This window comes from Peromyscus maniculatus, chromosome 1 (genome assembly GCF_049852395.1).
Source record: "Peromyscus maniculatus bairdii isolate BWxNUB_F1_BW_parent chromosome 1, HU_Pman_BW_mat_3.1, whole genome shotgun sequence".
NCBI lineage: Eukaryota > Metazoa > Chordata > Mammalia > Rodentia > Cricetidae > Peromyscus > Peromyscus maniculatus.
In genome coordinates this window covers 22,950,243-22,966,351 of record NC_134852.1, presented here as the reverse complement: position 1 = coordinate 22,966,351, position 16,109 = coordinate 22,950,243, and the positions used below count along the sequence as shown (strand labels likewise).

General features: G+C 35.3%; 1 long non-coding RNA gene across 1 annotated transcript; it reads left to right on the top strand.

Annotated features, from left to right (window-relative positions):
- The first annotated feature begins 59 nt into the window (after nucleotides 1–59).
- On the top strand, nucleotides 60–15,115 carry LOC102911904 (uncharacterized). The gene is made up of 3 exons (XR_013051144.1): nucleotides 60–149; nucleotides 10,548–10,725; nucleotides 14,985–15,115. It is a non-coding gene; the product is annotated as an uncharacterized LOC102911904 (long non-coding RNA).
- The last annotated feature ends 994 nt before the right edge of the window (nucleotides 15,116–16,109 follow it).

Genomic DNA, 16,109 nt, shown 5'->3' with positions numbered 1-16,109 from the left:
AGCTCAATTTTATTCTTTGTAATCAATAATTACCTTCCTCTTTCACACAGTTTCATATGGATCATATGGTGTTTGAGCACACCCGTGACCGGCTCTCTATGAGAGAAAATGACAACTTCCTGTTACTGAGCTATGAAGACATGAAAAAGGTAACTGTCATTCTTACAGCAATCACAAAATCCTTTTGCAGTTCATCCCATGCAGCACCCCACATTGTTTAGTATCCCTATTCCACCTTCTCTATCACTGGTAGAATCATGAAGAGTCACTAAATGTGAGATTATACCCTATTTCTTTGTTAAGGTGGTCTGTCATTTACTCTCCAGCCTCCTAGTCCACCCTACTTGACCCTGAAGAAGTTGGTAAAGCTGAAACTTGTCCTAGTGGTGTTTCAATTCTGTCTATGCAACAATTTTGATACAGCTGATAACCCAGTGGTAGTGGGAAAGGGGTAAACAATGTCATACCACTGGTGTGCCGAAATGTCTGCCATCTCCCTTTGATGAAAAGAAGAGGGACAAAGGCATGCAATCTTTCAGGAGGAAGGTGTCCTGTGCTCTGAAGTACTGAGGGTTTCTGCATGGTGAGCTAGAAGACACTGGAAATTTCAATACTCTTAGAAGAGAATAACTAAAATGTGTCAACACTAAGTAATGAAATATATCGAAATATTCTGATAGGCCACACCCTTATGTTATTTTGCAGGTTTCATTTCATTGAAATATCCCACTGAAAGTCATAAATATGTTTGAGTAATATGTGTGTGTCACAAATATCTCTTACTTTAAAAATTAAAAAAAATTCTTATCTTGGCAAGGTGTCACATGATTGTAAACCTTGCACTGAGAGGTAGAGACTGATTCAGAACTACAGGTCATCCTTGGTTGCCTGGTGTTTTTGAGGCCAACCATGAGTACAAGAGACCTTGTTTCAAAAGACAACAAAGGAAAATAATTTTGAAGTTCATTTTTCTATTTTATTTTCATGAAATTAAAAATCCTTCCCTCTAATGATATGCACATAATAATGAAACCAAGCATATAAGCAAAAAAGTATTCTCATTTGATTAGCAACTCTAAAATTTAAGTAGTTTGAAAGTATTATGTGAAATGTAACCATCATTTACACATTTATATACCAATGATAAAGATATCAAATGTACTTTTTACTGAGCAAAACAAAATAGTGCAGAGTAAACAGTCAGTTAGAAAAGATACTTGTCCACTGTTAGAATTCGTTAAAAATTTAGTTAAGGAGAAGCAGTCTTTTTTGTATATAATTAATTTAATTTTACATATCAGCCATGGATTCCCTTGTTCTTTCCCCTCCCACTTGACCCCACCACACCTTCCTCCCAGCCCACTCCCCATTCCCATCTCCTCCAGGGCAAAGACTCCCTTGGGAATTGAATTCAACTTGGTAGATTCAGTCCAGGCAGGTCCAGTCGCTCCTCTCAGGCTGAGCCAAGTGTCCCTATATAAGTTCCAGGTTCCACACAACCACCTCGTGCACTGAGGACAGGTCCCAGTCCCACTGCCTGGATGCCTTCAAAACAGATCAAGCTAATCAACTGTCTTACTTATCCAGAGGGCCTGACCTGTTGGGGGCTTGTCAGCTATTGGTTCATAGTTCATTGTCAGGGACAAGGACAGAATCTCTAGTTAGTGGAAAAATACAGACCCCTGATAAGACACGGAACTAGAACATCTTATGGACAGGTTGCCTAGCAAAAGGACATTGAGTCAGAGCCCTTGACCTTTTCACCCCATCAACATCCTGCATAAACATCCTATGCAAACATCCTGGAGCTGTGTTGGCTTGCCCCACCCTATGCAGATAATAGCTTCCTGCTCCCCCCACCCTGCAGGAACTATATAAACCCTCCTGGAGAAAAATAAAGTTTCACCTTGATCAGAATCTTGACTTTGTGTCTCTGTCCCTATCATTCTGTCCTTAGAGTGGGGTGGTGGTGGCACACACCTTTAGTCCAGATCACATGACAGACAGATCTCTGTGTGTACAAGGATACAGCTAGTATGGAGACACATGCCTTTAATCACAACACCAGCCATAGAATACCTGAGGGTCAGTATAGACAAGCAGTGATGAGGAGGGCATGTAGTTGGGTTTACAACCAATGAGAAGGCAGAACAGAAAGTCAATAAAAACACAGATACACAGGAAATAGGTCATTTGCTGAGGGGAAGGAAAACAGCGCCAGGAAGGGTAAGAAGGTGGTTTTAAGTCACAGCTCTTACAACTGCTCGAACCTCTTGGGCTTTTAATTCTGCATTTGGCTCTGTGTTTTTTATTTAATAATAAGACCATTAAATTTACAGAGATGCCCTCATATTCTATTGTCTCTCCTAATTCTATCTCAACCCATCCTCCTCACACATGATCCTTCCTGTTCCCATTTGCATTCTCCCTTCTAAGTCCCTCCCCCATGCACTAGCAATGTTCATGTTACTTCCTCACAGTGAAATTCATGCATACCCCCTTGGGCATAAACTAGTTATTTAGTTTCTCTTGGTCTGTCAGTTGTAGCTTGGTTCTCCTTTACTTCTGATGTAATAGTCACTTATGATTGAGTACATACCATACTTGTATTTCTGGGTCAGAATTGCCTTAATCATGACCATCTTTTCTACATCCATCAGTTTGCCTTCAAATTTAATGATGTCATTGTTTTTAACAGCTGAGTAATACTCCATTATATAAATATACCAGATTTTCTGTATCCATTTTTCTATTGGGTTTATTTACAGTTTCTGACTATTAAAAGTAAAGCTTCTGTAAACATAATAGTACAAGTGTCCTGTGATATGGAGTGTTCTTTTGGACATATGCCCAGGGTTAGTATGGTATAACTGTGTCTTGAGGTAGATCTATTCCCAAATTTCTTAGAAACTGCCATATTTATTTCCAAAGTGGCTATATAAGTTTACACTCCCACCAGCAGTGGAGGAACATTCCCCTTTTTCTATGTGCTCTTCATCATAAATCTGTCAATGGTAATTTTCATCTTAGCCATTCTGGCAGGGGTAAGATAAAATTTCAGTGTTGTTTTTAATTGCAGTTCAATGATGGCTAAGAATTTGAATATTTCTTTGACTATTTCTCAGCCATTTGATACTCCCCTGTTGAGAATTCTCTGTGTAGATCTGCACTTCATTTTTGAATTGGATTAGTTATGTTATTGATATCTAGTTTTTTGTGTTCTTTATATGTTTTAGGTATCACGCCTATGTCAAATGTAGAACTGGTTAAAATCTTTTCCCATTCTGTGAATGGCCCTTTGTCCTATTGAGAATTTCCTTTGCCTTACACAAGCGCTTCAGTTTTATAACATCCCATTTGTTAATTTCAGTGTTAGTGCCTGCTCAATTAGTATTCTGCTCAGGAAGTTTTCTCTTGTTTCATTGTGTTCAAGCCTGTATCCCACTTTCTCTTTTATCAGGTTAAGTGTATCTGGATTTATGTTAATGTCTTTGATCTCCTTGGACTTGATTTTTGTACAATGATAAATATGCATTTTTTGTATTATTATACATGCAAACATCCAGTTTTACCAGCACCATTTGCTAAAAATGCTGTTTTTTCCATTGTGTAATATTGGCTTCTTTGTCAAAAATCAAATGTCCACAGGTGTGTGTATTTATTTCTGGGTCCTTGATCTTATTCAAAAGTACAATCTCTCTGTTTTTATGCCAATAGCATATGAGTTTTATTACTAGAACTTTGTGGTACAGCTTTAAATCAGGGAGAGTTTTATCTCTGGACATTAATTTCTTGTCCAGGAATGTTTTAGCCATCCTACTTTTTTAAATTTATCCATACAAAGTTGAGTATTTTTATTTTAAGTTCAGTAAAGAATTGTATTAGAATTTTGATAGGTATTGCATTGAACCTGTAGATTGCTTTGATAAGCTGACAAGTTTTACTATGTTAATCCTGATGATCAATGAATATGGGATATATTTCCATGTTTTAGTATCTTCTCCAATTTCTTCCTTCAGATTCTTTAGGTTCCTGTCATACCAGTTTTTCATTTGCTTTCTTACAGTTACACCAAGATATTTTATCTTACTTGTAGCTATTGTAAAGGAAGTTCTTTTCCTGATTTCTTTCTCACCACATTTATCATTTGTGTATACGAAGGTGACTGTGAATTTTTTTGTTATTAATGTATCCAGCTACTTCACTCAAGATGTTTATCAGTTTTGGATCTCCTTGGTAGAATTTTTGGGCTAGATTATGTATCCAATTTATCACCTGCAAATAGTATTTTTTTTTACTTCCATTACAATTTGTTTCCCATTAATCTCCTTAAATTGTCATATTCTTGTATACAACATTTCAAGTACTGTGTGAAGTAGATATAGAAAGAATGGAAAGCCTTGTCACACTCCTGGGGTTTTGTGTGTGTGTGTGTGTGTGTGTGTGTGTGTGTGTGTGTGTGTGTAATTGCTTTGATTATCTCCCCATTAAATTTGATGTTGGCTAGTGTTTTCAATATATTGCTTTTAGTATGTATAGGTATGTCCCCATATCCCTGATCTCTCCAAGATATTTATCATGAAGGGGTGCTCCGGTTTTTCAAAGGAATTTTTGTTTTGCATCTAATAGGATGATCTTGTGGTGCTTTTCTTTCAATTTGTCTATATGATTGATTAAATTAACAGATTTTCATATGTTGAATCATCCTTGCATCTCTGGGATGAAGCCCACCTAACCAGGGTGGATTATCATTTTGTTTTCTTGGATCCAGTTTGTGAGTACTTTATTGAGTATTTTACATCTATGTTCATGAGAGAAAATGGTCTGTAATTCTATTTTTGTTTCTTCTTTGTGTGGATCAGATATCAGGTAACTGTGGCTTCATAGAATAATTTGACAATACCCCGTCTATTTCTATCTTGTAGAATAATTTGAGGAGTATATGTAGTAGCTCTTCTTTGAATGTCTGGTAGAACTATGTACTAAAAAAATCTAGTCCTGGCTACAATTGGTTGGGAGACTTTTAATGACTGCTTCTATTTCCTTGGGGATCTATATAAAATTTTTCATACTTCATATAACTTCAGTAAGTAATATCTAATACAAATGTTGTTCATTTCTTTTAGATTTTCTAAGCTTGTGTGGTACACATTTTGAAGTATGACCCAATGATTTATTTAATATCCTAAGTGTCTCTTGTTATGTTTCTCTTTTCATTTCTGATGTTGTTAATTTGGATAGTCTCTCTCTGCCTTTTAGTAAGTTTGGATAAATGTTTGTCTACCTTGTTGTTTTTTCCTCAAAGAACCAACTTGATGTTTCATTGATGGTTTGCATTGTTCATTTTGTTTCTATTATATTGATTGTAGTCCTCTATTTGATTATTTGCTGAATTCTTTTGTAGTATTTGTGTCTGCTTATTATTGTTCTAGAGCTTTTAATTGTGCTGTTAATTCTCTGGTATGAGAATTCTCTAATTTATGCTATCAGTTTCTAAGTGATATGAGCCTTCTCTTAACACAGTTTTAATTGTGTCCTATTAGTTTTGGTAGGTCATGGAATTATTTTAATTGAATTCTAAGAAGTGTTTATTATATTTCTTTCTTTCTTGACCCATTGTTAATTCAGTTGGTGGTTTTTCAGTTTTCATGATTTTATCGGCTTTTATCGTTTCTTTTGTTTTTGAAATGCAAATTTTACTCACAGTGGGCTCATTTTATATACTGGGTTATTTCAATTTTTTTTAATCTGTGGATAATTGATTTGTAACTGAGTATATGATTAATTTTGGAGAATGTTCCATGAGGGAATGAGAAACAAGTATAACCTTTTGTGTTTGGGTGAAATGTACTATAGATGTATGTCCTGGTCATTTGTGCCATAATGTTTGATAATTCCATTATTTATCCATTTAATTTCCTTCTGGACGGCATGTTCATTTGTAGAAATTTGCTGCTGCAGTGTCCCACTGTAAGTGTTTGGGATTTGGTATTTGATTTAAGTGTCAGTCATATTTCTCTTACAAATATGTGTGCCATTTGCATTGGAGAAAAATGTTAAGAATTAAAATGTCATCATGGTGGATTTTTACCTTAATAAGTATAAAATATCCTCCACCTCTTTTGAATAATTTTGTTTGAATTCTCACTTTTACATTTAAATTAACCCACTTTTTATTCATCTTTGTATTGTCACAGGTCCTGTGGTTTACCTGTCCTCGAGCACCTTGCTCCTTGGGCATCTCAGATGTGTCCCTCCACTGTGTCCTTCTTCCCCTCTGTAGTTCAGTTTTTCCTCCTAACCTTACCCAGCCAGGGTATTGGTGAATATGCTTCTGTATTAAACCAATCATAACATAATTTACACAGGGTATAGAAATATTCCACAATGTTTCTCTCTTTTTTGTTTAAATTAATAGGAATGTTTTAGCATTAACATAGTAAAGCTATGTAAAATGGAAAAGGTTATTAAGATTTACAGTATCAATACTCAATCCATTTGGGTTTAGCAAAAATAGATAAAATAATTATGTAACTTATCTTAGTCTAAAGTTTTGTATCTAAATTTCTTTCCATTATAACTAAGGAATATTTATCTATAGATATTTATTTTTCAACTCCATCAAATCCCAGAAGAATGAAATATTACTCAATGACAGGGACATCGGGCTATCTCAACACTCACCCAAAGATCCTCTGCAATGATGGGGCATCCATCTATTGAGTACAGGCCTGGAATATCCTACAGACTTTACTGTGAGGCAGAGAATTCTGAAAGAATTCCTACCTTGTCTTGGCAAAGTTTGGCTGTCCCCACTTGTTGTATTCCCCTATCCAGTTTTTACAGTGACTGCCAGCAACTGAAGCAAAGACCATTTCTTTGCCCACATTGCTAGCATTATTCATATAAAAAAACTCTATACAGTTTTTTTGATGTTCACTATCTATTCTGAAGTAGATTGGTGCTGCCAGGACAGACATATCTCACTTTCATGAAAAGCTTAAATTATTAAAACATTTAAAACGTCATATGTCTTACTTTTTTGAATGTTTTGAAGATTGCCTATCTATTTAAAATACATGATTGTATACCTAGAACATCTAACTAACAAGACTATAAATTTGAGTATTATAGATGACTCTGGATCTGTATTGCTTAATTATATATTACATTTATTATTGAGTTGCATAAAATTTACCTTAAGCAACTGTGGTAGTATACATACATTGCAACAAAAGTAACTTTAAATTTGTATAAATAAAGTAAATTTCATTCCAACATAAAATATGTAGAGATTAATAGTTTTTTGGGGGGATTAAATATTCCATAATCTACTCTTTTTTCCCATCATAATAATCTAAACTTTTCCCATCATTTCTATATCATATCCCCTTTCTTCTTTTAGGAAGAGATTATGACCAATTTCAATTTGTAAACAACCCTTCTTAAATGAAAAAAAATTATAACCAATATTTTGGGACAGTATGTATAGATTTCTAGACTATTTCCTCCTGATTGGTGGGTTCTGGTAAACATTCACAAACTCTGAGGAAATCTGGATCATTGTTAAGATTTGGCTAGATATTTTGTGAGGCTAGATCATCACAGCTAGCAATATTAAAGCTATTTTGGATGTTGGATCACCCTCAACATTTTTATTTTTGTTTTGTCCTCTTGGTCTGAAATATTAAAGGAGATATATATATATATATATATATATATATATATATATATATATATACCTTGATTAAAAATATAAACTATGCATTGTACGCAGACTAGCCAGAAATAATGGTTTTTTGTTTCATGTTGGAGCAGGTAAACTATACACCATTTTTCTTGTATTTACTTTAGGTTTGTTTTTTCATGTCTGTAGTCAGGATTTTAGGGGATCTTTCTTGATCAAACCTGATTTCCTTTGACTCAGGATGAATCCACAGGCTGTTATTTTCTGTGGAAACAAAAGCATATCCTCTCCCCCAATTAACATACCTTTGGACTTAAATTTTGAATTCAAGATAATTTTAAATATATATATATATATATATTGGTTTAATTTAATAGCTTTCACAATCAAATGACTCTCAGACATTATCATTCACTCATTAAAAGTCAAAAAATCTAAACACAACACACAACATAATATAGAATCTAGACTGTGTTTTTTGATCTATATATGGCTTATAATAATTTTTATTATTCTAATTCTTTTTAAAGGATTTTGCTTAATTGTTTTTAAATCATTTTAAGTGTATGACTGTTTCTAATCTTTCTTTTCCTCTCCCATGCCTACACACACTTTTCAAACATGCTGCGACCAACTCAGAGGCCGTTATATCTGAATATGTCCTTATTGTGTATGTCTAATACTTTCTGTCTTTTTGAACAAAAAATATAAATTTGCCACTTACCATGTGGCAAAAAAATCCTCTCTGTAACACCTCATCCTGTGTGAAACTGTGATAACTTGCCATGCTTCAGCTCAAGCCCACATGGCAGAGCCAGGGAATGTGTCTCTGTATAGTGGCCCACATGAGAAGCATGGATGATAATGCTGGTCTTGGCTCTGTTTTTGTGTGTCTAGAAGCCTTTTTAAGACCTCTCACACTGTGGGATACATGGTGGTTGCCATATGTAAATCAACAGTTCTCTTCAACATGCCAATTCTGAAATTACCACTCAGAGGTTTATATTAAATTCAAAATGCTCAGCCAATAGCTCAAGCTTGTTACTAATTAGATCTTACATTTAAATTAACTTATATTTATTAATCTATGTTGTGCCACATGTCCTGTGGCATCAACTGGCTATAACATCTTGCTTCTTTAGTGGCTCACTCCCAGTCTGCCCTTCATTTCCTCCTCCATAATTTGGTTTTATTGCCTAACCATATCCTGCTTGGCTATGTGTCAGTCAGCTTTTTCATTAAACCAATCTGGGCATAATTTATACAGTGTACAGGAACATTCCATGGCACTTAGAAAAGGGGGTGGCCTATGAGTGGTGATAGGAAGGACACCAGGATGGAAGAAAGCAGAGTTTTCAACAGGAAATGCATAGATAATCACCTGGAAATGGGGGTACTGAGTGAGGACAGGCCACAGCAAAATTTTGATATAAAGCTGTGAATGAAACTGAATGATTGGCCTTGAGATAACAGAGGTAGAGGTGAGGATCTCTAGATAGCCTACTTGCTTTCATGGTCAGAGTGACCTGTGGCTTCTTATGGAGTGTCTTCTTGATTTGTAGGTGAGGGGAAAGCAATGAGTAGGTAGAAGGAACTTTGGAGAATAAGACCTATGTTATATACATTATATTGGGGAATTTGGGGGGAGAGATGACACCAGGTGTTCTTTGTCTTTTGAGAAATATTTGAATGCTTCATTATAAAATTCAACTTTTCCCTGGAAACTTCATTACCCACCTCTGCTGCATGCTAATTCATTTTCCCATAAGTCTCCTTTGCAACCATTCAATGCACTATTTTCAGTTATTGCCATGGTTGTTTACCTTTATATTAAATATTAACAGAATTTGTGGTAAAATATGTAATAAAAGTTTAGAGCCAAAAATTCCTGTATGAGCCCATGTGTAGGGCTTGGATTCTAAGCAATGTCTTTGTTATTCCAAAATTTTGCATTCTTATGACCAACTCCTAGAATTGAGATAGTTGTAGCAGTGCACAGTTATCATGCCAGTCCGGGGGTCTGAGGTAAAAAGATTGTGAATATGATGCCTATCTAAGTAAAAGCATGAAATCATAATTCAAAACAGAATCAAATATTGGCAGTAGTCCCAAGTAAAAATTTTTGAGAACATTTTTTGTGAAAGTGTTTTAAATCTGTGTTATTCTCAGTTACCCATATGAAAAAGTATCATTTGGCATAAACATAAACCTCCATCAAATTATTTGTCCATATTGCCTTCATTCACCTTGACTGCTTTCGAGAAGTATTTCTGTAAGTATCATTAAACTTCTGGGGGCAGGTTGGGTATGATGGTGCACACCTTTAATGCTTGCACTTAAGGGAAAAAGCCTCTTTGTGTTGGAGGTCAGTCTGGTCCCCACAGCAATTTTCATCAGACCAGATAGGACTCCCTTCATAGCATACTGTCTCAAGATACACATCCCATTGCATTTAGTAGGTAGGTTGGCATACACCTGTGAATATAGCAATAGACATTTAGAGACAAGATGATCAGAAGTTGATGGTCTTCATTCAATACAAAGTAAATTTGAGGACATCCTAAGTTATATGAGACTCATCTAATGTCAACTCCCCCATAAAAAATCACAGCTTCTGTATTTTAGGGGCCAGAGATCAGTCATATTGCAAGCCAACTAAATATGCAAATGCTGTGTTTGACTCTTGCCCTCTTTACAAAGCCTGTTTCTTTCCTAAACCCCATGGAATTTCTCATTTTGTGGTGCCATTTTATTCTTCATGTCTCTTTTTCCATCTTCCAGCTGTAGTCACCTTCTTTGCATCTGCTCACTCAGAGCTCTCTAATTATTAACCTCATTTTTGTTTTGTTTCTTCTTTTAGAATACAAGGGGAACCATAAGGAAGATATGTGACTTCCTAAGAAAGAAACTGGAGCCAGATGAGCTAGATCTGGTCCTCAAGTACAGCTCCTTCCAAGCCATGAAAGAAAACAAAATGTCTAATTTTAGTCTCATCTGAAAAGATGTGAATATTAATGGTTTGGTCCTCATGAGAAAAGGTGAAGAAATTCTTTAGTTCCAAAATATGTAAGAATAAGTGGAGGGTTTTTTGTTCCAATGAGACTCTAAGAAATGGTTGTGAATGTGTCAACAGTCATTGCTAATCTATCATAGTTTCTCAGATACCTTCAAGAGGAATCCTTCTGTGGTGATGACATGGACTTCAGAAACACTGAAAAGATTGATTTTTATCTGGGAGATGACCTTGGCGTTTTAGAGGGTTGTGTGCAATATCCTCAGTGTAAAATGAGAGACATGTTTTTGTGAGTTTTTGTTAGGCTCTCTGTATCATAGCCCTAAACTCTAAAGAAAATGTTTAATGGAAAGAAGCAAATATATATATATATATATATATATATATATATATATATATATATGATGACAACCACAAAATACACTTCCATTCACTGCTGGACAAAGATGTTCAACAGGTCAAGATTGCTGATCCACGGTAGGCTAAGAGTAGAATTTATAAGTACTAATTGAATTATCCTCCAGTGTTAAAATATGATGGCATTTGCCAAGCTAAATTTGGATTGCTTCACGATCATAGTTACTGTCTTTTTTCTGAATTGTCTCCTTTGGAATGGGAATACACATCTTCTCTATGTCTGTACCACCTCTCTGTGCTATGAGCAAATTGTGTGTATGGTTTCATAGCTGTGCAGTAGAAGAGTGACTGCCAGACTACACCACACCAAATTAGTGAATAATTAGTGAGATGGGACTCAGGGTTGAAGAAGGAATGAGTTAGATGTTAGGTATTTGGGGATGACTAAAAACTTGGGTATAAATGCAGGAAGTGGAGAGTTATGAGTTTACTTTTCCTCTTCCAATTATTTACATGCTTCAGCCTTAATCTCCAGTCAATCTCCAACCTACATGTGAGGATAAGGTCATAAGACTCTAAGGACATCAGGAATATATATATATATATATATATATATATATATATATATATATATATATGGAGAGAGAGAGAGAGATAAGTAAGTTAAAGTCATTAGTGTATTGCATTTAATTCAGTACTCCTGGTATCCTCACAGGAGGAAATTATACTTATATTTGGGCACACAAAAATGTCAACTCAAGAAAATGGTCATCAATACACTAAGGACTGAGGCCTATGAGAGGGTCCACTCTCATTGACCCATAACCTCAGACTCCTGTGCTCCAGACTCTATGGAGATAGAGTTCTCTGTACAAGAACTGAAGACCTCAAGTAAGGGAAGAAATAGCCCATTTTTGGATTCCTGTTATGAATAACAATTTGGCAGAGATAAAAGAGTATGTGTACATAAGTGGCTTAAATGAAATGCCAAAACAAAAAGGTGGCTTGTTTAATAGAGAAAGTCTACTGAAACTAACGAAAGTTTTATCTGAGACACACTGGAGAAGATGAATTAGAATTTGGAATAAAATTACATGAGGTAAACTGTAATGTCCTCTTTTCTAGCTATGTTTTTCCAGAATGAAACCCCATTGGGATTTTAGTTTAGTCTCTTCTAAAACATGGAATTTTCATGTATTATATTTTTGGAGGAAAATATATAGGAGTTATTTCAAAAACTGATATGGCTCTAAAGTCATATGTGGTTTAATTATCATAGTGATCATATAAGACACCCATTTCTTTTTCATTTGAAAATAACTTTTATTCTGAGAAATTGTTTTCCTTGTATTAAACTCACTATAAGCCATGAATCCCACAGGACACCAGGTCAATGAAGGGGTAGACAAACTTCATTACACCCCTCAACCTTATTCATGACTCCAGTACAGAATTTGCTGAGATGCATATGTTGGGAAACATTTTTAAAAGAATAAGAAGAATGAGGAAAATGTTGATCTTCTTAATTCCAACATTAGATTGATTCCTTTTTTAATATGGAAAGTATGAGCAGATTAAAGGTTAATTCTAAAATTAATTTCATTACTTACCATTAGATACCTAATCCTTAACCATAATGCTTGAAAAGTTGTGTTAAATGTTATACTAGCTTTGACCAAGAGGAATAATCTCTTCTTATTTTTGTTGTCCTTTGGTTGCTTTTCTAAAGACACCAGAGAGATACATTTTCTTGCGTCTAGAGAGATACTCTGAAGAGCTGCTCTTTACATAGGAGACTCACTTATCCGGCTATATGGGATTAATTTAGTTTGAAGCTTCAATAAAAATTTCAACAAACAATTTTCATCATTATGATTCAATATTTAGATATTTTAGGAAATACAGACCAGAGATATGTTCTGTTTAGTTGATATAACTTTTATACAGACATTGTCACAATCAAGACACATGGGAGGAAATGTCTTTTGACAAACTTCAAAGGTTTCACACCCATTAGTTCACAGTAGATATTTAGTGTAGTACTAAGTACTAGACATGGTACTTGAGTCAGTACTCATTTTCTCTGGTGTACAAAAATGATATTAATCTGAGACACAGAGGGAAGTCCTATGGAGAAGCCCACTATCTACAGGTCAAAAAAGCCAGGAGGGTATGGACAACAACATTTTATGAGACCTGCAGCCTCTGAAACTAGGAGGAAGTTCCTTTCCAACAGGAGTTAAGCCATTATGCATTAAGGTTTTACTGACCCTGGACACATCAGAGTCTGAGGTGGTTTTTAGAAAGAAGCACTGAAGAAAAATACATGCATGAAAGGTACACAAGATTTTGAGATGGTTGGCCTGAGAACTTCATGAATACCCCTCCACAAACATGATTCTTTCATCTGGACTGATTCATTCAATATGGCAGACATAGTGAATTTGCTGAGAGTCTGGTAGCTCAGCATCCAGTCTGGTTTATGAGGATCAAGATTGCTGTGGGATACAATAATGCAACTTGTTCCAATAATGAGTATTATAATGAAGCTGAAAGTAGCAATGGGCAGTGATAGATTCCAGTATTAATAGATGACACTCTTATAGACATTGCAAGTAATGGTATATTATTTGACTATTGTGTATCAATAATTATATTTCCTTTAATGTGTACCACTGGGCATTTAAAATTAACTGATGTGATACACAAAGATTGTATTTTAGTAAGGAAAAAACATGACTTCTAGTGTCAGTCTTTTTGGTTTCAAATCTACATGCATCACAATATTGCTGGTAAGATTTCCAGGACTAATTTTTCTTTATCAGCAAAATGACAACAGGCCACTATCTTCCTTACTCATTCACTAATCCTTTCAATAATTCCATACTGTGAATGTTTTTGTATGTCTGATACACTTTGATAATTGAAGCCTTTGATAATTTAAGAAATATTTTACTCTTCAAACATATTAGATGCATATTTCAAGAATGTTTAAAAAGAGGAAATTCATCAAAGTATCACAGCTATGAAATAAAATACAGCAAGGATAGGGCCTGTAGAAATCTACATGGAAAGAATATAGGAAGAGATGTTCACCATCACACAAATAAGGAAACAGATGAACAAGAAGTGACTGTGTGGAACACATCAGTACTTCATGGATAACGAACACGTAATACAATGTGAGAATTTAGACTATTTGAGATATCTAAGTCCAAACCTACAGACCTTCTAGAATGTGGTTATGAGAACCAAGGTATGGTAAAAAAAAAATACTGGGAATGAAATCATCTTCATGCATTAGCAAACTCCATACTGACTGAAAACAGATATCCTGGGATGCTCTCAGCAGGCAGTATTTTGTGTTTCTTGTATCTGTTGGAAATATCAAGATGACTGATATGGACATCACCATTGTGTGTATATCCAGTTCCATGGTATCTGATACCTTCAACCTCTGAAGGCATGTGCATTCATAAATAGAATTAATTTTAAAGGGTGTGTTAAAATTTGTGTCATGGTTTGCAGAACAGTTATAAGTAAACCCTAAAAGGAAGAAAGAACGATTAAAATGTGTTTGGTTAATTGAGATATGAAACTCTGTTGGGCTCGATAGCATGATAGAAGCATGTCTAGTGAGAAGGAAAAATAATATGGACATTAAAATATAGATCCAGTGTCCATGTTGTTAGATTGTGGAGTTGATATGTTGGTATAAGAAATGGTTGACATTACTTACACAGAGATACAAGTCTGTTTGCATACTGTTCAAAGCATAAGAATTGTTCTCCATAGAGTAACTGTTAGTTCTACTTTATTGACTGTGTGGTCCTAATTAAGCAGATGGTAAGATCATGTGAATAAAGGAATGAGAGCAGATTTACAATCATCATTAACCTATCTCTGTGTCTGCTTCACATTTTCCAGGTGTGGCTGGGGACTGGAAGAATCACTTCACAGTAGCTCAAGCTGAAAACTTTGATAAAGTATTCCAGGAGAAAATGGCTGGTTTTCCTCCAGGGCTTTTTCCATGGAAATAAATTCTTAAAATTTTAAAATCTTCCATGGACACTGGTGTTTGCTCCTCTACTGCCAAGTGCCATACATTCAATCACGTTAGTACTTTCTCCTACCACACAGCACCTCTTGGCCTGGGTGTCCTATAGACACACTTATGTTAAAATATGGGTGTTCAGAATGGAGAAATAATGCAATATTTTCTTTCCTTTTTATGATTAGAGGGAAGTTATTTATTTTAGGTATGGTGGAGAATATACCTAGGATCATCTAGAAGAGTCCAGAGCAGAGAGAGAAAGTAGTAGACTGAACATGGCCAGCAGAATAGGCCAGGACACTAAGTGGGGATCAAGAAAGCAAGACTAAAACGGAATAAGATGAGAGAGTGGCCAAGAAGATCAAGAGAGCCAAGAGTGGGCATTGTCAAATTGGCTGTTTTATATATAAATGAGAGGCTAGGGAATAGAAGTCTATGACCTGGATAAGTTCAGGATAGGGACTGGGGTGAGAAGAACAGAGAAGAGTCAGGATACTGGATACTTGTGTGAACTTGGTAATAGTATTTGCCATGAGAGCATGGAGGCCAGCACATACTTTGGTATGCTAACAGGCACCAATTTAGCCATTTGTCCTAAGAATTTTTTTTGCCCCTGACATTTCAGACTGTTTTTTGGTGATGAAGGCCTATGTAATCTGTTCTGTAACTGCTTCTTGGCTGAAATTACAATGGTGTTGTCAGAACCTTGGATGTTTGGAGTGTTTATCAAAGACTGGAAGGAAGGAGTTGAGTTAAGGTTGGAGACATCTGTTTTGAGAGAGCTTTAGAGCAGTATAAAAATTCTGGTTATAGCCAGAGGCTAAGGCCAGTTTGGAATTCCATCAAAATTGTCAAGTTTATATGGTTTACAGCAAGTGTAGGGGTAGTTGTGTTTAATTTGGAGCAGTTTATAGTTTTTAAATAATTAGAAATCTGATGGGAGAGATATAGACTAGAGGAAAAAATAAAGCTAATGTGCATAGTGGAAAAACTTTTTC